We start from the raw sequence: 21,341 nt of genomic DNA on the forward strand, positions 1-21,341 counted from the left end.
TGGAATACTTTTGCCATCGATGGTGGAGAACCAGTTGGTTTCCCTCCATCGATGGAATAGCAAAACAATGACACAGAGCATAGCTCAGCCCCCAGACACCTGCTAAGCCACACCCCCTGTGTTTGGATTGGCCCACAGGTCAATCAATCAAATACGTTGGATGACCATCGATATGTCATATTGATGGTCATCCATTGCATAGTTAAGCACTATCGATGGCCAGTTGCAGAATTGCCATCGATGGCAACCATCGATGACATGACAATGATGGCCATCCCTAGCAGGGACTTGGGGCCCTGGTTGGATCTACTGTTAGGGTTCACCAGTCAGAATTTTAAACCGGGGAGACTGTTTTGAGCCTTTCACTTAATGCGTTTGGATGAATACTTCACATAGAGGTAGCTTTGGGTCTTAGAAGACATGCTAGAGTTTTGGTCCTGGCCAGACCTTCCATTGGTGCACATTTGGCAGAACTACACATCCCAGCATGCCTGTCATTAGTTTAAGCCTGGCCAAATAGCAAAACTAAGGCAAAGCATGCTGGGATGTGTAGTTCATCAACAGCTGGAGGGCCGGTTCTTGCCCAGGCCTGTTCTAGAAGATAATAGCTAGAATCAGATTTTAGGAATCATCCACCCCATCATTGATGTCTCAGGTCCCGCATCTTGTGTTTGCGCCTTACCAAGGATAAGCGGGTTATAAAGTACAACGTCCAAGAGGTTTATTGTAAGGACTTCTAAACTCTATCCCATCGTGCTGCATTTACCGCGCGCTGCATCAAGATCCGGCTCCAGCCATTACGCCTGGCGCTCAGCGAATCCGGAGACCTATTCCGTCACGTTTGCTAACAACAAATGGAAGCTTAAAATAGAGTCTGGCTGTAAAAACAAGTTTAAATAATTCCTAAGGGAACGCAGAGATGTTTAAACAATAGCACTCAGGCTCTTTTGTCCTCGCCCATCCTTATTCCTGGCAGAAGCTGGCATGGACGGCCGAACGTACAGTAACAGTGACCGTCTGCCGGAGCGCATTTTTAGCCAAGGTTACAGAGGTGCTCCGTAACTATTTCCTTCAGATAACAATGTATCTGCACTGAGCACAATGCGATGAGCTGGAATATAACAGAGATACGTCCTTTGGTGAAAGCTGCAGGTTCTGTGCATTAGAACCTGATGTGATGGGGATTTCTGGTCGTGTATTGGACTGTAGCGGTGAAGGATAAGGCCATCCATAGACGCACGCGGGATCCAGTCAATGGGTCGACAGTCAATAAAAAGGTCAACATGGTCTAGTTCGACATTGACAAAAAAAAAGGTCGAATCGTCAGTGGCCGACAGAGAAAAAGGTCGACACCAGTTTTTCGTGATCTATATTTTTAAACCGACTTGTTTGCCCGAGCGCTGTGATCCATGCAAGTGAAATGCCATACACTAAGGTGTCCGTTGTCGCCCTTTTCACGTCGGCGTTTTGCTTTGTGTCAACATTTTGACAATGTCAACCAATGTCGGAATTTTTCAGGTGTCTACCTACTGCATGTGGATCAATAGTGATCGACCTATTGCCGGACTACCTAGATACTGTCGACCTAATAGCCATAGGCGCTCATATAGAATGGCAAAGGTTTGATTCCCCCTTTATTGTAGGCACTAAGGGCCTGATTCAGACGTGCTCGCTGGCCTGCATGTGTCCAGAACCAAGTGGGCAGGTTAATGCCGAACTCCGCCCCCGCACGCGCATTCCGGGCTAGCGATGGTTACTTACCGCTGAATGATTTATTCTCCTTTGTCTGGCGCTCGCAACGGTCCCGTGACCCTGGAGTCACTCAGCGGCTGCTTGTAGTGACACAAATTCGGGGCCACTGTTTTTGTGCTCATGCCCATGAAATGCCGTGGGGTCCACACCGGAACACCCCCTGTTAATCAGGCCGTGAGCAAAACGGCAAAGGCAAAATTTGCTGAAGGCGCTCACAGCTGGAGCTCTCACCATGCGCGTTGCAGACTGGAAATAGCCCTAAAATCGCCCCCATGTGTATGGGGGTTGGGATCATTTGGTCTACAGCATGATGGTTGACAGTCATTAGGTCTACACTATTAGGTCGACATGGGTCTTGGTTGACAGTCAAAAGGTCGACATGGGGTTTTCACAGATTTTTTTTTTTTTAACTGAATGTCAACAGAGTCGACATGGACCCAGTTTCAAGTGCACCGCATCTGCTCGCTACGCTCGGCACACTATTTTTTTCTCCCACCACACCCTACTGGATGGTAGGGCATGAAATACCACCTGTCGGCACATGTTGGCTCAAAAAAGAGTGAAAAACCCCCATGTCGACCTTTTGACTGTCGACCTAGACATTGTTGAACTAATGACCTGTCCAACTAACGACCTGTCGAACTAATGACCTTTCGACCTAGAACCATGTCGACCTAGACCCATGTCGACATAGACCCAGGTCGACCTTTTCCCATGTCAACCTAATGGTGTCGACCTAATGACTGTCGACCATCATGCTGTAGACCAAATCACTGCATCCTGTGTACGGGTCTTACGGCTTGTTAAACATAGCGCTGTAATGATTCACTGCCTTTATTTTTTACTTTGTTAGTTATACCCATTTATCGTGGCGCATGTGTGACTGCAGTTAATACATATGTTACTTTTGTTGCTTTCATACCTGTTCCCAGAAGTACAGTAGTAATTGATGTAGACATAGCAGAGACCAGGTTGCTAAAGGCCTCCATACACTTATCCGCAGTATTGCATGCAGCCACGCATGTGATACCACAACAACTGCCCGGCGGCTGGATCACATACGAAACATCTTATGTGCAGCACTTGCAATCGGTTTCGATATGATGCGCAATGGATCAGAATAGAAGGTTAGGAGATACGAATCGAGCACTTTACGCCTGATTTCTTGGCCCTGGGAAAACCCTCCACACCAACTGCCTCCGAAGCAACAGAAGCCGTCATTGGGGCAGATGTATTCAGCCTTAACAAGAGATAAATGCAAGGGTGATAAAGAGATATAAACGTCCATCCAATCAGCTCCTTACTGACTTTTTTCAAACACAGCCTGTAACATGGCAGTTAGCAGGTGATTGGCTGGACTTTTATGTCTCTTTATCACCCTTGGATTTATCTCTTCTTAAGGCTTAATACATCTGCCCCAATGCCTGTTGCCGCTTCTTACAGTCACTTATACCCCTTTTACACCAAAAACCCTGGTCGGACCCTGGTCTTTGAATGCTGGAGTATCCAGGGTCTGACCCTGCTTTATACCCCATTTACACAGCACTTTGACCTGGGTCGGACCTGGGTCTGCACCATTTACACTGAACCTGGGTCAGCCCTGCCTTAAATAATATTTTATATATATATATTTATAGAAAAATATATATATATATATATATATATATATATATATATATATATATATATATATATAGAAATATATATATATATATATATATATATATAGAAATATAATATATATATATATATATATATATATATATATATATATATATATATATATATATATCAGGGCTGACCCAGGTTAAGTGTTTTTTTTTTTTTTTTTTTTTTTTTTAAGGTGCTGGGGGTGCCGGAGGGTACCTGTCCTGCCTGCTGTGCTTGGTGTACCTGGGGGTACCGGGGTGCAAGGGGTGCTGAAGGTACCTGTCCTGTCTGCGGTCGGATCTCAGCGGAGAAGATGATGTGCGCCGTTGCTGTACCACCCCCCCCCCTCCCCGGCAGACGGTCCCTGCGGCGTGCGGCGTATGGAGTGTCAGTGGCGGGGGTCCCTCTGGCGCATGGGAACTAGTACTAGTTCCTATGCGCTGGAGGGACCGCCGATACTGACACTCCATACGCCGCAGGGACCGGCTGCCGGATGCGGGGGGGGGGGGGGGGGTGATACAGCAGCGGCGCACATCATCTTCTCCGCTGAGATCCGACCGCAGGCAGGACAGGTACCCCCAGCACCCCTAGCACCCCCGTACCCCCAGCACAGCAGGCTGACAGGTACCCCCCTCTCCTCAGCAGCCGCAGGGACCCCCCTCCTCCCGCAGCAGCTGGGAACATCTTCCCCAGCGCTGCACGCTGTGGACCCGCTGCGGGTGCCTGCACCCGCAGCGGGACCATTTACACCGACATTTACACGGGTCCTATCCGTGTTCTACCCAGGTCAGGACCTGGGTAGAGGACCCGTGTAAATGGAAACGGATACCCCCCATTTACACCGCCGCGGATCCGGGTCTGACCCGCCGCTGACCCGGATTTTTCGGCGGTGTAAAAGGGGTATTACTATGCGGTTCCTGCTGTAGGATGAGTTCACAGTGGATATATGGCACTGATCTCATGATTAATGGCACCAGCAATATAATTCTGTTTTCAATAGACTTCCATCTATGGGAAATGATGCTCTAATTGGATTTAACTAATGCTGCCGCTCTACTCTGCTGTTCTCACTGTCGTCTGATTCATAGCATTGGCCGGAAAGGATTTACACCGCCAGGTCACAGTACTCAGCCCTGATTAATTGTATGCCTGTGTCAGATGATTTGCGTGATTGTCATAATTGGCTACTTTAGTATGACCGGGCGCAGTTTTCCCTTAAATCTGTTAATAAGATGCATACTGGCTTTCTATCAGCTCCCACTGCTGGGCCCAAGCGTCCGTTCTAAATTAGGACTCAGACAACTGATAAGCTGTGTAATGGACCCACACACGGAGCGATTTAGGGGCATTTTCTAAGCAATCTCGCTAGAATGCTTTGAAAATGCCCCTACATTTCTCCGAGTGTAGGGGCCACAGTGATAGTAGAACACTGGCCCTGATAGGTTGCTCAGCACACAGCGCTGACCTTGCTGAGCGATCTAGCATCGCTCAGAACGCTCAGCAGTGTCGCTACCTGTGTTGGGCCCCTTAAGAACACTTACAGCTCCCAATATTCATCAAATGAAACCAAAAAGCCTGAGAAAGTTTATAATACATCTTGATACAGGTATGGGTCTCTGGGTTGACACTATTAAGGTCGATATACATTGGGCGACTGGCCTTAGGGCAACACATGTAAACATTCAACATGGCTAAGGTCCACATGGCTAAGGTCCACATGGCTAAGGTCGACAGGGTCAAAAAGTTGACAAGCATTCGGTCGACATTGGGATCCCGGGTTTCGGCCCCAAAACTGCCAGGATTTCAATCCCGGGATTGGAGTTTTCGGTATTTGTGCCGGGCAGCGCCAGTTCGCAATACCCGGCCTGCGGCTCTGCGCAGTGTGACGGTCAGAGATTACGCTGCGCACGCCGCGCCACTGCCGTCCGCCCACTTCTGCCGTCCCCGTGTGCACCACGCCGCCCGCTTTAGGAGGCACCTAGCTCTACCGCGCACCCCTGCCAGTGAGTGCATGTTTGGCCGCATTAGGGGGGTGGGGGCGCGTTTTAGGGATGCCAATCCCAATTCCCTGGATTTAAAAAATACCCCCTGGATTGGCATCCATAGTCTAAACCAGGCATTCCCAACCACGGTCCTCAAGGCACACCAACAGTGCAGGTTTTAGTGATATCCAGGCTTCAGCACAGATGGTTTAATCAGAATCCCTCAGATACTAATTAAGTCACCTGTGCTCAAGACTGGATATCTACAAAACCTGCACTGTTGTTGTGCCTTGAGGGCCGTGGTTGGGAAAGCCTGGTCTAAACTAACCTTATTTCTGTCGGAGTCCGCTGAAGCGGGGCGGGCGCTGACATCATGTGACCCCAGCCGCTTGCCCTGGCAGGCATCGGCCCAACGCCCAGTGTTTTCATAGGAGCGTCCATAAAACACTAGGTGTTCCCCCCGCTCCATCCTTGTTTCTGCCCCCGGCCCTCCCTCCCCGCAACGAATAGCCCCGCTAGTGTGTAACTCGCTGAAGCCGTTTGGTGCTGGGGTTTGCAAATGCGCAGAAATGCTACGAGCAATTCTTAATCGGCTCCATCATCTGGATACCAACATTAGCACGCCCGAACATTGCCCTGAACATCAGGGGATATTGTACCACGCTTTGATGATAAAGTGGAGAGAAGTACCAGGCTGTGTTTGAAAAATGACAGCTAGGAGCTGATTGGTCGGTCCTTTCTCTCTCTCTCTCTCTCAGCCTTGGCACACCTCCCCCAGAGTCCTATAACTGAAGGCAATGAGTCAGTTTCCGTGCACACAGTGGGTCTCTGCTTGCTGAATTCCAATGTTTTCATTGGTATGAATCCAGTGGATAAAAATGAAATGAACGTGAAGAATCTGACACCGGAGACTGTTTCCCCCGTGGTGTTTTTGTCCGGCCTGTCATACTGTCTCCATGTGATTTCCCTGTGACTGATTCTGTCACACATATCAGTAAGCAGTGACTCAGCGCCACCTTCACCAAGGATTTGCACCCATCGCCTAAGGTGCTCTGTGAATGGCTCGCATTCCATCTTCACTCTGTAGTAGGGAGGCCAATCCCGGTATCGGGATCGGCGGGATCCCGGGATTTTGGCCTAAAATTGCTGGGATTTGAATCCCGGGATTGAAGCTTCCAATCCCGGGATTCCGGGATTAGTAACCCCATTAGTTTTGGTTTAAAACCGGGCAGCACTGAGCACCAGAATATGGCTCAGACGCTGCCCGGCTGACTGTTTCTTACCCCCGGTGCTGCTGTCGGGAGTTGGGAGGGACAGTGTGCTGTGCTGACAAGCATGGCGGCGCCCAGGCTGCGCAGCGTGAACCCTGACATCACGTCACGCTGTGCAGCCCGGCCGCTGCTCTGCCTGTCAGCACAGCACACTGTTCCAAAGCCGGACAGACGCCCGATGTGCCAACCCCAGCCTTCCGCCCACCCGCCGGAGATAGCCGTCCTGCTGCTGCCCTGTCACCACAACCCCTGCCGCCGTAAGTGACAGTGCGGGGGGCAGCTTTAGGAGAAATTTATATTGTCATCTGGGGGAGGGGCCGGTTTTTTTTTTATTAGGGAGGCCGATCCCGGGAATCCCGGGATTGAGCATTTTTCAATCCCGAATCCCGGGATTGAAAAAATGCCCCGGGATTGGCATCCCTACTCTGTAGTCATGGGTAGTTATTAATAAGCAATTAGCATCGGGGAACAAAGTGCAATTGTAGCGTATTCTAGTAATGTCTGCTATTGTTATTTCCGTGTACTTCATGTCATCTCTGCTTTTTAGCATATTAGTTTTATGTTTTATACATACGTGCCTACTTGACTCTCTCCACATGCTCTGTTCCTGGGACTTCCCTGGTAATGTATGATTGCCATCACCTGTGGTGAAACACCTTTCTAAACAACTATTGGTGGAAATGGGTTCCCGGGTCGGATGACCCATTTACACGGCCCCTGACTCCGGGGAAGCCCCATGTCTGACCCTGAGCATTTGCCGGGGAACAGGACCAGGATTATTTTTTCTCCCCCATTTAGTTATTACCAGTTTCTTATATAGCACACACATATTCCGCAGCGCTGTACAGAGAATATTTGAACACTCACATCAGTCCCTGCCCCAGTGGAGCTTACAATCTATATTCCCTACCACATGTACACGCATACAGACATTCTAGGGTTAATTTTGTTGGGAGCCAATTAGCCTACCAGTATATTTTTGGATTGTGGGAGGAAACCGGAGTACCCGGAGGAAACCCACGCAAGTACAGGGAGAATATACAAACTCAGCACAGTTAGGGCCATGGTGGGAATCAAACCCATGACCTCAGCGCTGTGAGGCAGTAATGCTAACCAGGCCCGGAGTGGAGAGGCAATAATCCGGGTCGAGGCTCTGATGTAAAAGGGGTATGAGGGACCGGGTGACTCTGTCCCTTATACAACGACATGGGCTGGTTTTGCTTTAAGGCTGAGTAATACATGAACCACACTTCATTTCCAGAAATACATGTTTCACTTTTTATTCTATAATGGAACATTTAATTTTGATGCAGACAGTTGTGGCTGATTTATGTCGCTCTTTAACAGGAAACGCACGTAGTGTTCACACTTAGGACAAATGAGGGAAATGATGCCTGTAATAACTGTATTTAATTGTATTATATGTGGTCCTGACCACTTCACCTATCACTATGCAGAGTCTAATAATTGTGTGTATTCGTGGTTCTGCTGCCCACTGATGGCAAAAAGGATAATTATTTATTCATTAAATCACTTTCTAACATATCTACTTGTGAGATGAGAATTTTATCTGACGTGTATCACATGAATATAGAGACAGAAGGCTGAGCACCTACTGTATCTCTCTATTTCCCCTGATCATTTCAACTGTAATGCAACAATGTTGCATTTTCTCTGTAATACCCGTCACACATTTTTAGATGTCTATTATGCCCCTTTCAGACCGCACTTTGTAAACGGTATATTGCCGTTTTTTTTACCGTTTTAAAACGGTAATCTGTGCGGTCTGATAGGTGCAGATCCAATTAACCGGTTTGAAAATACCGTTTTTTCAAACCGGTTAAAATGCAGGGTCCTACCCGTTTCAGACCCGGTATTTTGGGATCAAAATCGGGTCTGAAACGGTATTTAGGACCCAGCCAATGAGCTGGGTCCTAAATTCAGAGCAGTGAATATTTAATGAGCACTCATTAAATATTCGCAGCACTGGAGCCGCCCCCCGCCGCCCCCCCCCCCGCGAGTGTCGCCCCCCCGCGCATGTGTCGACACCCCCCCCCCCCACGCGGCGCGTGTGTCGACACTTGCCGTGCAGCCGGTACCTTCGTTGTGGATCCCGGCAGTGAAGTATGGTCGGGGAAGCACTTATGAAAAAAAAAGCGTCTTTCAGAAAATGGTTGCCCCATAGGAAAACCTGTTTTAAAAAACTGTCTTTCGTATGGGGGCAGCCGTTTTCCGAAAGTCACTTTTCTTATAAGAAAAGTGACTTTCGGAAAATGGCTGCCCTCATACGAAAGACAGTTTTTTAAAACGGGTTTTCCTATGGGGCAGCCATTTTCTGAAAGACGCTTTTTTTCATAAGTGCTTCCCCGACCAACTGTAGTGCCGGATCACGCAACGGAGGTACCGGCTGCACGGGGGGGGGGTTTGTTAGCCCTGGGGTGGGGGGGGTTTGGGGGTGTTAAACCCCGGGGGAGGTGGGGCGGCGCGCGCTGAAGACTGGCTTTGACCCTGTTTTTGGAAAGTTTCCAAAAACGGGTCTGCCAGTGTAAAAAAAACGCACTTAAACGGTAATATACCGTTTAAGAGATGCGGTGTGAAAAGGGTTTTACCTGGCAGACCCGTTTTTGGAAACGTTTCCAAATACAGGGTCAAAGCCAGTTATGCGGTCTGAAAGCAGCATTAGATTTTTTTGGCCGGGAGGTTGTATTTCATATCCCACAATCCACTACGGCGTGGTGGGAGAATACAATAGCACAGCGAGGCACCTGTGAGAGGCTGCAGTACACTTTGACAGTGCCCATGTCGACTATGTTGACATTTGTTATACTATGTTGACATTCGGGATGAAAAATGTGCAAAAATGTGAAAAATGTGCAAAACACATGTCGTCCTTCCCATTGTCGACCTAATGCTTGTCGACCTTCCTGTCGTGTCAACCGTAGCCATGTCGACCTATTTTATATGTCAACCTAAGCCACGTCGACTTTCAGTGGTCAACCTAATTTGGGTCTACCCAATTACCCATACCAACCTTAGCAAGGCCCTTGCTCATATGCAAAAGCAATACAATGCCTGTGTTCCTGTCCACTGCACGTGAGCAGCATTTTAATGGGCGTATGCAGTGGAGATGGGGAAGCGACATGGGTTAGAGGAGGAGATGGGAAGGCGACATGGGTAAGAGGAGGAGATGGGGAAGTGACATGGGTTAGAGGAGGAGATGGAGAAGCGACATGGGTTAGAGGAGGAGATGGAGAAGCGACATGGGTTAGAGGAGGAGATGGGGAAGCGATATGGGTTAGAGAAGGAGATGGGGAAGCGACATGGGTTAGAGGAGGAGATGGGGAAGCGACATGGGTTAGAGGAGGAGATGGAGAAGCGACATGGGTTAGAGGAGGAGATGGGGAAGCGACATGGGTTAGAGGAGGAGATGGGGAAGCGACATGGGTTAGAGAAGGAGATGGGGAAGCGACATGGGTTAGAGGAGGAGATGGGGAAGCGACATGGGTTAGAGGAGGAGATGGAGAAGCGACATGGGTTAGAGGAGGAGATGGAGAAGCGACATGGGTTAGAGGAGGAGATGGAGAAGCGACATGGGTTAGAGAAGGAGATGGGGAAGCGACATGGGTTAGAGGAGGAGATGGGGAAGCGACATGGGTTAGAGGAGGAGATGGAGAAGCGACATGGGTTAGAGGAGGAGATGGGGAAGCGACATGGGTTAGAGGAGGAGATGGGGAAGCGACATGGGTTAGAGAAGGAGATGGGGAAGCGACATGGGTTAGAGGAGGAGATGGGGAAGCGACATGGGTTAGAGGAGGAGATGGAGAAGCGACATGGGTAAGAGGAGGAGATGGGGAAGTGACATGGGTTAGAGGAGGAGATGGAGAAGCGACATGGGTTAGAGGAGGAGATGGAGAAGTGACATGGGTTAGAGGAGGAGATGGGGAAGAGACATGGGTTAGAGGAGGGGATGGGGAAGAGACATGGGTTAGAGGAGGAGATGGAGAAGCGACATGGGTTAGAGGAGGAGATGGGGAAGCGACATGGGTTAGAGGAGGAGATGGAGAAGAGACATGGGTTAGAGGAGGAGATGGGGAAGAGACATGGGTTAGAGGAGGAGATGGAGAAGCGACATGGGTTAGAGGAGGAGATGGGGAAGCGACATGGGTTAGAGGAGGAGATGGAGAAGAGACATGGGTTAGAGGAGGAGATGGGGAAGAGACATGGGTTAGAGGAGGAGATGGGGAAGCGACATGGGTTAGAGGAGGAGATGGAGAAGCGACATGGGTTAGAGGAGGAGAAGGAGAAGCGACATGGTTTAGAGGAGGAGATGGGGAAGCGACATGGGTTAGAGGAGGAGATGGGGAAGAGACATGGGTTAGAGGAGGAGATGGAGAAGAGACATGGGTTAGAGGAGGAGATGGGGAAGAGACATGGGTTAGAGGAGGAGATGGAGAAGAGACATGGGTTAGAGGAGGAGATGGGGAAGAGACATGGGTTAGAGGAGGAGATGGGGAAGCAACATGGGTTAGAGGAGGAGATGGGGAAGCGACATGGGTTAGAGGAGGAGAAGGGGAAGCGACATGGGTTAGAGGAGGAGATGGGGAAGCGACATGGGTTAGAGGAGGAGATGGGGAAGCGACATGGGTTAGAGGAGGAGATGGAGAAGCGACATGGGTTAGAGGAGGAGATGGGGAAGAGACATGGGTTAGAGGAGGAGATGGGGAAGCGACATGGGTTAGAGGAGGAGATGGAGAAGCGACATGGGTTAGAGGAGGAGAAGGAGAAGCGACATGGTTTAGAGGAGGAGATGGGGAAGCGACATGGGTTAGAGGAGGAGATGGGGAAGAGACATGGGTTAGAGGAGGAGATGGAGAAGAGACATGGGTTAGAGGAGGAGATGGGGAAGAGACATGGGTTAGAGGAGGAGATGGGGAAGAGACATGGGTTAGAGGAGGAGATGGAGAAGAGACATGGGTTAGAGGAGGAGATGGGGAAGAGACATGGGTTAGAGGAGGAGATGAAGAAGAGACATGGGTTAGAGGAGGAGATGGGGAAGAGACATGGGTTAGAGGAGGAGATGGGGAAGCGACATGGGTTAGAGGAGGAGATGGGGAAGCGACATGGGTTAGAGGAGGAGATGGAGAAGCGACATGGGTTAGAGGAGGAGAAGGAGAAGCGACATGGTTTAGAGGAGGAGATGGGGAAGCGACATGGGTTAGAGGAGGAGATGGGGAAGAGACATGGGTTAGAGGAGGAGATGGAGAAGAGACATGGGTTAGAGGAGGAGATGGGGAAGAGACATGGGTTAGAGGAGGAGATGGGGAAGAGACATGGGTTAGAGGAGGAGATGGAGAAGAGACATGGGTTAGAGGAGGAGATGGGGAAGAGACATGGGTTAGAGGAGGAGATGAAGAAGAGACATGGGTTAGAGGAGGAGATGGGGAAGAGACATGGGTTAGAGGAGGAGATGGGGAAGCGACATGGGTTAGAGGAGGAGATGGGGAAGCGACATGGGTTAGAGGAGGAGATGGGGATCGACATGGGTTAGAGGAGGAGATGGGGAAGCGACATGGGTTAGAGGAGGAGATGGGGAAGCGACATGGGTTAGAGGAGGAGATGGAGAAGCGACATGGGTTAGAGGAGGAGATGGGGAAGAGACATGGGTTAGAGGAGGAGATGGAGAAGCGACATGGGTTAGAGGAGGAGATGGGGAAGCGACATGGGTTAGAGGAGGAGATGGGGAAGAGACATGGGTTAGAGGAGGAGATGGGGAAGCGACTTGGGTTAGAGGAGGAGATGGGGAAGCGACATGGGTTAGAGGAGGAGATGGGGAAGCGACATGGGTTAGAGGAGGAGATGGGGAAGCGACATGGGTTAGGGGAGGAGATGGAGAAGCGACATGGGTTAGAGGAGGAGATGGGGAAGAGATATGGGTTAGAGGAGGAGATGGAGAAGCGACATGGGTTAGAGGAGGAGATGGGGAAGCGACATGGGTTAGAGGAGGAGATGGGGAAGAGACATGGGTTAGAGGAGGAGATGGGGAAGCGACTTGGGTTATAGGGGGAGATGGGGAAGAGACATGGGTTAGAGGAGGAGATGGAGAAGCGACATGGGTTAGAGGAGGAGATGGAGAAGCGACATGGGTTATAGGGGGAGATGGGGAAGAGACATTGGTTAGAGGAGGAGATGGAGAAGCGACATGGGTTAGAGGAGGAGATGGGGAAGCGACATGGGTTAGAGGAGGAGATGGGGAAGCGACTTGGGTTAGAGGAGGAGATGGGGAAGCAACATGGGTTAGAGGAGGAGATGGAGAAGCGACATGGGTTAGAGGAGGAGAAGGAGAAGCGACATGGTTTAGAGGAGGAGATGGGGAAGCGACATGGGTTAGAGGAGGAGATGGGGAAGAGACATGGGTTAGAGGAGGAGATGGAGAAGCGACATGGGTTAGAGGAGGAGATGGGGAAGAGACATGGGTTAGAGGAGGAGATGGAGAAGCGACATGGGTTAGAGGAGGAGATGGGGAAGCGACATGGGTTAGAGGAGGAGATGGGGAAGAGACATGGGTTAGAGGAGGAGATGGGGAAGCGACTTGGGTTAGAGGAGGAGATGGGGAAGCGACATGGGTTAGAGGAGGAGATGGGGAAGAGACATGGGTTAGAGGAGGAGATGGGGAAGAGACATGGGTTAGAGGAGGAGATGGAGAAGCGACATGGGTTAGAGGAGGAGATGGGGAAGCGACATGGGTTAGAGGAGGAGATGGGGAAGAGACATGGGTTAGAGGAGGAGATGGGGAAGCGACTTGGGTTAGAGGAGGAGATGGGGAAGCGACATGGGTTAGAGGAGGAGATGGGGAAGCGACATGGGTTAGAGGAGGAGATGGGGAAGCGACATGGGTTAGAGGAGGAGATGGAGAAGCGACATGGGTTAGAGGAGGAGATGGGGAAGCGACATGGGTTAGAGGAGGAGATGGAGAAGCGACATGGGTTATAGGGGGAGATGGGGAAGCGTCAGGTTTGGAGCAGGAGGAGATGGGTAAGCGACATGGGTTAGAGGAGGAGATGGGTAAGCGACATGGGTTAGAGAAGGAGATGGGGAAGCGACATGGGTTAGAGGAGGAGATGGGGAAGCGACATGGGTTAGAGAAGGAGATGGGGAAGTGACATGGGTTAGAGGAGGAGATGGGGAAGCGACATGGGTTAGAGGAAGAGATGGGGAAGCGACATGGGTTAGAGGAGGAGATGGAGAAGCGACATGGGTTAGAGGAGGAGATGGAGAAGCGACATGGTTTAGAGGAGGAGATGGGGAAGCGACATGGGTTAGAGGAGGAGATGGGGAAGAGACATGGGTTAGAGGAGGAGATGGAGAAGAGACATGGGTTAGAGGAGGAGATGGGGAAGAGACATGGGTTAGAGGAGGAGATGGGGAAGAGACATGGGTTAGAGGAGGAGATGGGGAAGAGACATGGGTTAGAGGAGGAGATGGGGAAGAGACATGGGTTAGAGGAGGAGATGGGGAAGAGACATGGGTTAGAGGAGGAGATGGAGAAGCGACATGGGTTAGAGGAGGAGATGGGGAAGCGACATGGGTTAGAGGAGGAGATGGGGAAGCGACATGGGTTAGAGGAGGAGATGGAGAAGCGACATGGGTTAGAGGAGGAGATGGGGAAGCGACATGGGTTAGAGGAGGAGATGGGGAAGCGACATGGGTTAGAGGAGGAGATGGAGAAGAGACATGGGTTAGAGGAGGAGATGGGGAAGAGACATGGGTTAGAGGAGGAGATGGGGAAGCGACATGGGTTAGAGGAGGAGATGGAGAAGCGACATGGGTTAGAGGAGGAGAAGGAGAAGCGACATGGTTTAGAGGAGGAGATGGGGAAGAGACATGGGTTAGAGGAGGAGATGGGGAAGAGACATGGGTTAGAGGAGGAGATGGAGAAGCGACATGGGTTAGAGGAGGAGATGGGGAAGCGACATGGGTTAGAGGAGGAGATGGGGAAGCGACATGGGTTAGAGGAGGAGATGGAGAAGCGACATGGGTTAGAGGAGGAGATGGGGAAGCGACATGGGTTAGAGGAGGAGATGGGGAAGCGACATGGGTTAGAGGAGGAGATGGAGAAGAGACATGGGTTAGAGGAGGAGATGGGGAAGAGACATGGGTTAGAGGAGGAGATGGGGAAGCGACATGGGTTAGAGGAGGAGATGGAGAAGCGACATGGGTTAGAGGAGGAGAAGGAGAAGCGACATGGTTTAGAGGAGGAGATGGGGAAGCGACATGGGTTAGAGGAGGAGATGGGGAAGAGACATGGGTTAGAGGAGGAGATGGAGAAGAGACATGGGTTAGAGGAGGAGATGGGGAAGAGACATGGGTTAGAGGAGGAGATGGAGAAGAGACATGGGTTAGAGGAGGAGATGGGGAAGAGACATGGGTTAGAGGAGGAGATGGGGAAGCAACATGGGTTAGAGGAGGAGATGGGGAAGCGACATGGGTTAGAGGAGGAGAAGGGGAAGCGACATGGGTTAGAGGAGGAGATGGGGAAGCGACATGGGTTAGAGGAGGAGATGGGGAAGCGACATGGGTTAGAGGAGGAGATGGAGAAGCGACATGGGTTAGAGGAGGAGATGGGGAAGAGACATGGGTTAGAGGAGGAGATGGGGAAGCGACATGGGTTAGAGGAGGAGATGGAGAAGCGACATGGGTTAGAGGAGGAGAAGGAGAAGCGACATGGTTTAGAGGAGGAGATGGGGAAGCGACATGGGTTAGAGGAGGAGATGGGGAAGAGACATGGGTTAGAGGAGGAGATGGAGAAGAGACATGGGTTAGAGGAGGAGATGGGGAAGAGACATGGGTTAGAGGAGGAGATGGAGAAGCGACATGGGTTAGAGGAGGAGATGGGGAAGCGACATGGGTTAGAGGAGGAGATGGGGAAGCATCAGGTTTGGAGCAGGAGGAGATGGGGATGCGACATGGGTTAGAGGAGGAGATGGGGAAGCGTCAGGTTTGGAGCAGGAGATGGGGAAGCGACATGGGTTAGAGGAGGAGATGGAGAAGCGACATGGGTTAGAGAAGGAGATGGGGAAGTGTCAGGTTTGGAGCAGGAGGAAAAAAGAGAGGGTGGTGGAGCGCTTAAATCTAAAAAATAATAACAATACACATATAGATCAACTGGGTATCACAAATAATTAAAAGGGTAATTTAATGTACACAATATACTCACAATAAAAGCACTTATAAACAATGGTTAAGATAACTGTGGACATGGAGTAGATAGCTTCCACTTGTTCCTATTAAGCTCCTTTGTGGGCAATTATGGACATATTTACCCCTTTGTTTGTAATCCGTTTGACTGGTACTGTGGGTATCCAATATACTGCTGAAGTCCCAAGATGTTGCCTGGATGATGATATGCAGGTAGTCCTGAAAAGTAACCAGGTGGGTCTCCAAGAATGAGCAGGTGATGGTATCCCGTGTTGGTAAGGTCCAGTATGGTGGAACGGAATTGAATGGGGGGAGTCCAAAGGATGATAATCTTGAGGAGCTGGTTCAAGTGGAAAGGAATGAATATAGTCCAATGTCCAACAGTGGGTTTTCCTGACGCGTTTCGTTGTGTTCAAACAACTTTTTCAAAGGTCTCGACCTTTGAAAAAGTTGTTTGAACACAACGAAACGCGTTTAAATTCTTGTTTAGGATTTATAGGGTCAGAGTGACCTAGAGAATACATATACATACAGTCTGTTGTGTTGCCGCCCTGCTTCTGCTTCTTGTATGTGCGCTTGTATAGCAGTGAACGTGTGATTGAGGGTGCAGGAGAATATTGAGACTGATGGAAAACAGGAAAGAAGACTGGATATGCACCACCTTCGCCAGTTTTTATCTTGGGAATGCACTCGATTTACATATTATAGTATATTTTCTATGTCAGACATCATTCTAACAACATATCCAAGCATAAATACAGATACACTGGTTAGATCGGTGGTCTGAGGCCGCCCTGCCAAAAACGGACACGCGTTTCGCTTTTGTGTTTTATGTTCACCGTGCCCTTTTATTTGGAGTCATGGATACATATTTACACCCTTTTTATGTGATATTATATATTTATTTTAATACTTCTTGACATTCAAGTAGATGGTAGAAAAATGTTATTTGAGATACAATTTTTGGAAAGCTTTTATTAAAAGTTGTTTTAAACACACACACACTACTGGTAAGGGATACATATGGATGACTAGTGGTAAGGATAATGGCGAATCAGAATGCCAAAGGAGGGAATCCGGACAGGGGACGTCTGTGACCCGCGTACCCATGGGAACACCCAGTGTTTTAATGGGGATGCCCATAAAACGCTGGGTGTTCCCATGGGCGACCCCCATTCCCGGCACCATCTGCCACTGGTCCTCCCTCGCTGCAACAAACTGCTGGCAATTGTGTAACTCGCTGAAGCCATTTGTTGCTGGGTTCTGCATATTTGCATATACGTGCATGTGCAGCCCCCCATATATTCCGATTCAGCTAGAATCAGAGCCTAAGTCCGTCATCAAAGCATCATGTCTTCAAGTCTCCTTCTGTTGCTGTTGACGATGACATCTATGAAAGGCTTACACCGACAGTGCTGGTTTTATAACTGGTCCTCGATTGCCGTTTTCTGGAATGTGGGAACCATTCAGTTACATACCTGTGCGCTGTCAGAGGAGTGCTTGCGGTCTTGGGTTTATAGTTCTCCAGTTCTACACCAGTCTCCACGCCCCTGTGTATATACATTTCTGCATTGTACAATAATATGCTGCTATCGCTTTATTGCTGCTGCTGGTGATTTGCTGATGCCCTGTGTCTCAGCGGTGACGCGACGTGTTTACAGAGCTGCTTTTTTTTCTTCTTCTTTATTCCGCTGGAAAAACAGACAGCTGCGAGTAAATAAAGGCGACCGGGTGTCTGATTCCTTGAAAGTGCAGAGTCTCATGATAGGAATTTTTTGGCAGGTGTTTTTGCCGAATCATGAGGTCAGGATTCTAAAAACTGATACGGCTGAACATTCCCGGGAAGGCCAATAGGGCAGTGACACTGGAAATACACCGTGACCCGTGTCGTTTTGGGTCAAATCTGATCACCCAGAGAGATAAAGGAATCTTACGCCCCGTGTTTTTAGGGGTCTGTTTGCTTTTTTGCGCTGTCCTGATGTGACCGGTCGGTATAAAAATGAGATCTGTTCATGCAATTGTTTTCTGTAACTTTTTGGACTTTGTCACGTTGCGTAAAGTTTTTCTTTTTTTTTTATCTTTAGTATTTGTAAATGCATCTAGATCGCGTCCCACTATAACCCGGACCATATAGTTCGGACCAGTGCTCACTGTGGGGCCGATTCATACCTGTTTGTGCAGGTCTGAATTCGGGTCCGTCCCTGATGGTGGTGGTCTGTGCATTCGCAATAGCGAGCGCCTTTGGCAAATTATTCTTTCGCCGGGGCACTGCTTGACAGGCAGAGGGCATTTCGGGGTGGACGCTCTGCATTTTATGGGCCGGCCCACAAAAACGCTGGGCAAGCCCATAGAAACACTGGGCAGAACTTATCATACTCAGCCGTGCCCCTGCCTGCTCGAGGCAGGTGGACGACGTCACATAACCTCAGCGCCTGCCCCCAATTCATCAGAAAAATCATTCGATGGTGAGTGACCATCGAATGATTTTTCCTCTGTGCATGCACATGCAAGTGAACGTGTAAGCATACATTTCTGCTCGCAGCGCATTCGCGCGTCGGAGTGGGCAGCGCAGCGTTTAATTGCAGGTCTGATTCGGGCCCACAGGATGTGCTACTAGGAAGGTTGTGGGTGCGCAGTACAGTGAGCGATGTTGGGCTATTGTAAGTTCTGTGTGTACATTGCGCCCCAATATTGATTAACATAATCCTGAGTATAGGATTGGCTTATGGTTCAAATTCAACCAATAAGATTCTGCCTATCATTTCTCTATTGCATCCTATAAAATGACAGACAAAATCTGGTTGGTTGCTATGGGCATTATCAGTTCTTCAAATCAGGTTGCAGGGGTGGGGCTTAATGATGCAAATGGAGTCATCAAACTCCTCATCTACCCGCTACCGAGGCCCGGTCTTCTCTCCCTGTGGGGTTTGCGGATGTTCCAGCCAGATCGTATGGCTTATGGCGGCTTTCTAGTTCGTGAAGAGAATGTCGGACCACCATACGGTACAGCAAGGTCTTGTGTAGCAGTGGTAGATGTGTAGCAGTGGTGTTTGCAGAAAAATTATCACAAAAGTGCAGAAAGTGACAACGGTCCATCTTTGACCAATCATCACATAGCTTACATAAACCTTGCCAGTGATTTGTGGCTCAATGACTGGAAGACTCATATTTTGCATTTCTGTCATATACGTGTAAAATTGTTGGCTGTCAACATATTTTCAAGTGTTGCGGATCCAGAATGTCTGTAGTCGTGCAGGATTTTGGGGAATTCCTCAGCTTTCATATCTCAGAGATGCACAAACTTCGCTTCACTTGGGTGAGAGGAAAAATAGACAAAATATCTCTTTTACTTTAGTGATGTTTATTATCCTGTACTTCCAATGTTCTGGGCAGTGTAGTACGGGTGTGGTATAACACTCCGACGGTCGTTTCGCCGACATGGGAATCCTGACTGTCAGGAGACTGACAGGGGGTGAGCGAATTGAAGCCCCTTGCGAGCTCACTGTGCTCACCATGGTGGACTTGGTGGTTAGATGAACTCGCTGCCTCCTCTGTTCTTCATCTGTGGGGGTCTTGGACCCCCACAAGGGAAAATTGCCTGTGTAAGTCGGGATTCTGTAACAGAATATTACAGAAGATGAGGATGGCCATCTAGTGGCCGTAGATCTGCAAAACAAGTGAATTCCCTCCGCAGAGGTGAGGAGCAGTGTTTGCCTTTAATTACATAGGATGTCTGGTTATTCTTTATAAGTGATTTATAAATATAAAATAAAACTATCGCATTGTAAATTCGATTTTTCTATCAGTTGCTGCAAAATTCTGTAAGGAAATTCTAAATTCTGTTAAAAAAAATGGTTTATATTTTAAAAAAATCTTAAAATACTTTGGGGGAGAATATCCAAATTCTCCTTCCAAAGGGAGGTCATTGGGTCGACCAATACAAGATCAACATACATCGAGTCGACCACCGAAGGTGGACATGGCTTAGGTCGACAAATCAAATAGGTCAATATGCCTAAGGCCTAAGGTCGACACAAGCATTCGGTCAACAATGACTAGGTCGACATGGGTTTATCGTGGTTTTTTTTTTTTCCTGAATGTTGACACGGGCACACTATTCTATTCTCCCTCCACGCCCTCGTGGATGGTAGTGCATGAAGTACAGCCTGTCGGCACATGTCGGCTCAACCTTTTGACTGTCGACCTTCTCATTGTCGACCTAATGCCCATTGTCGACCTTCAGTGGTGGACTCAATGCATATCAACCGAATTCCCTGCTGTGCAAGGCTCTTATGGGGACAATGACCCGCACACAAACAGCCATTCACAGCAAATGAAAAAGGATGGAAGCATTTGGTTCTCAAATGATTGATTATGACACCTAATATTACACGTGAAGCTATTTTGCTATGACAGTGTCTCACTAAGCACAGCCCGTTATTAATTCATAGCCTGGACATTACAGGCGGAGGGAGACTAATCCATATTTCAGTTCCCAGCAGCGGTGTGTATTACTTGTGGAACTACTGACCCTCTAAATTAGACATGATGCACTGTGCTTATTGCTGCAAACCTGCCTGTTCGCCGGGTCCGGCCTAGTCATCTTGCTGTGCGGGAATGGAGATAAATGACTTGTAGGATCCAGTCCTGACTCATGGTCAGCCCTGCTGCAGCGTTCTGCTCCCTTCACCGGTAATACGGCAGATAGAGATATCCCTACTACCGTCACTTCCCGTATGGCTGTCTGTCCTCGCAGAGTCACATCACTTCCCAGTAGGGTATCTAGGACTGTTACAAGTTACATGTACATACGTGTCTGCACCGCAAGCAAGGCAGGAGCCAATCACCAATCAGAGCTTGTGGACCAGCAGCCAATCTGGAACAGCAGCAGCTTCTGTCCCTCTATTGGCTGCCTGATCAGGGCTCATTCCCTTTGCTGCTACTGCTGGGTCATGACACACCGCGGTAATGCCTACGTGCGCCATATGACATCCCGTGGTGATCGGCAACCAGCACCCGGAAGGGGAAGCATAAGGTGAAGAGAGGTATGGGTCATAAGGTCGACAGTGTCTAGGTCGAAGGTCAAAATGGCACAAAAAACATACGTCAATCTTTTTCCTTGCCGGTACATGTCAACCTTTTTAATGTGTCGTCCTTTTGACTGCAGGGAGTGATAAAATACCAGCCCCTAACTATCATGTTACAGGCTCCTTCCACTTTATCTCTCTCCCAGGTTTAGTACATAGACCGCTTTATTTTGTATGACATATACACTAGGGTACCATCATTTGTCAGACGACAATTAACCCCAAGCAAGCATCGATGCGCCTGCGTTCCCATGGGAATTCTCAGCGTTTTTATGTAGACACCCATAAAATGCTGGGGGTTCCCCGGCTGCCACCACGCTACCCGCCCTTCGCCGTTCGCTCACAGGGTTATTTTTGCATGTGCATATTCGTGCACGCTTATACACCGAACATTGAGGAAGCAA

At 49.2% G+C, this 21,341-nt stretch overlaps 1 long non-coding RNA gene across 3 annotated transcripts in view; it reads left to right on the forward strand.

Annotated features, from left to right (window-relative positions):
* The window catches only part of LOC146005564 (uncharacterized), a 189,534-nt gene that overhangs the window by 40,721 nt on the left and 127,472 nt on the right, over positions 1 to 21,341 (forward strand). The window lies entirely within an intron of this gene.

Source organism: Crinia signifera, chromosome 5 (assembly GCF_055691185.1).
Source record: "Crinia signifera chromosome 5, ASM5569118v1, whole genome shotgun sequence".
Lineage (NCBI taxonomy): Eukaryota > Metazoa > Chordata > Amphibia > Anura > Myobatrachidae > Crinia > Crinia signifera.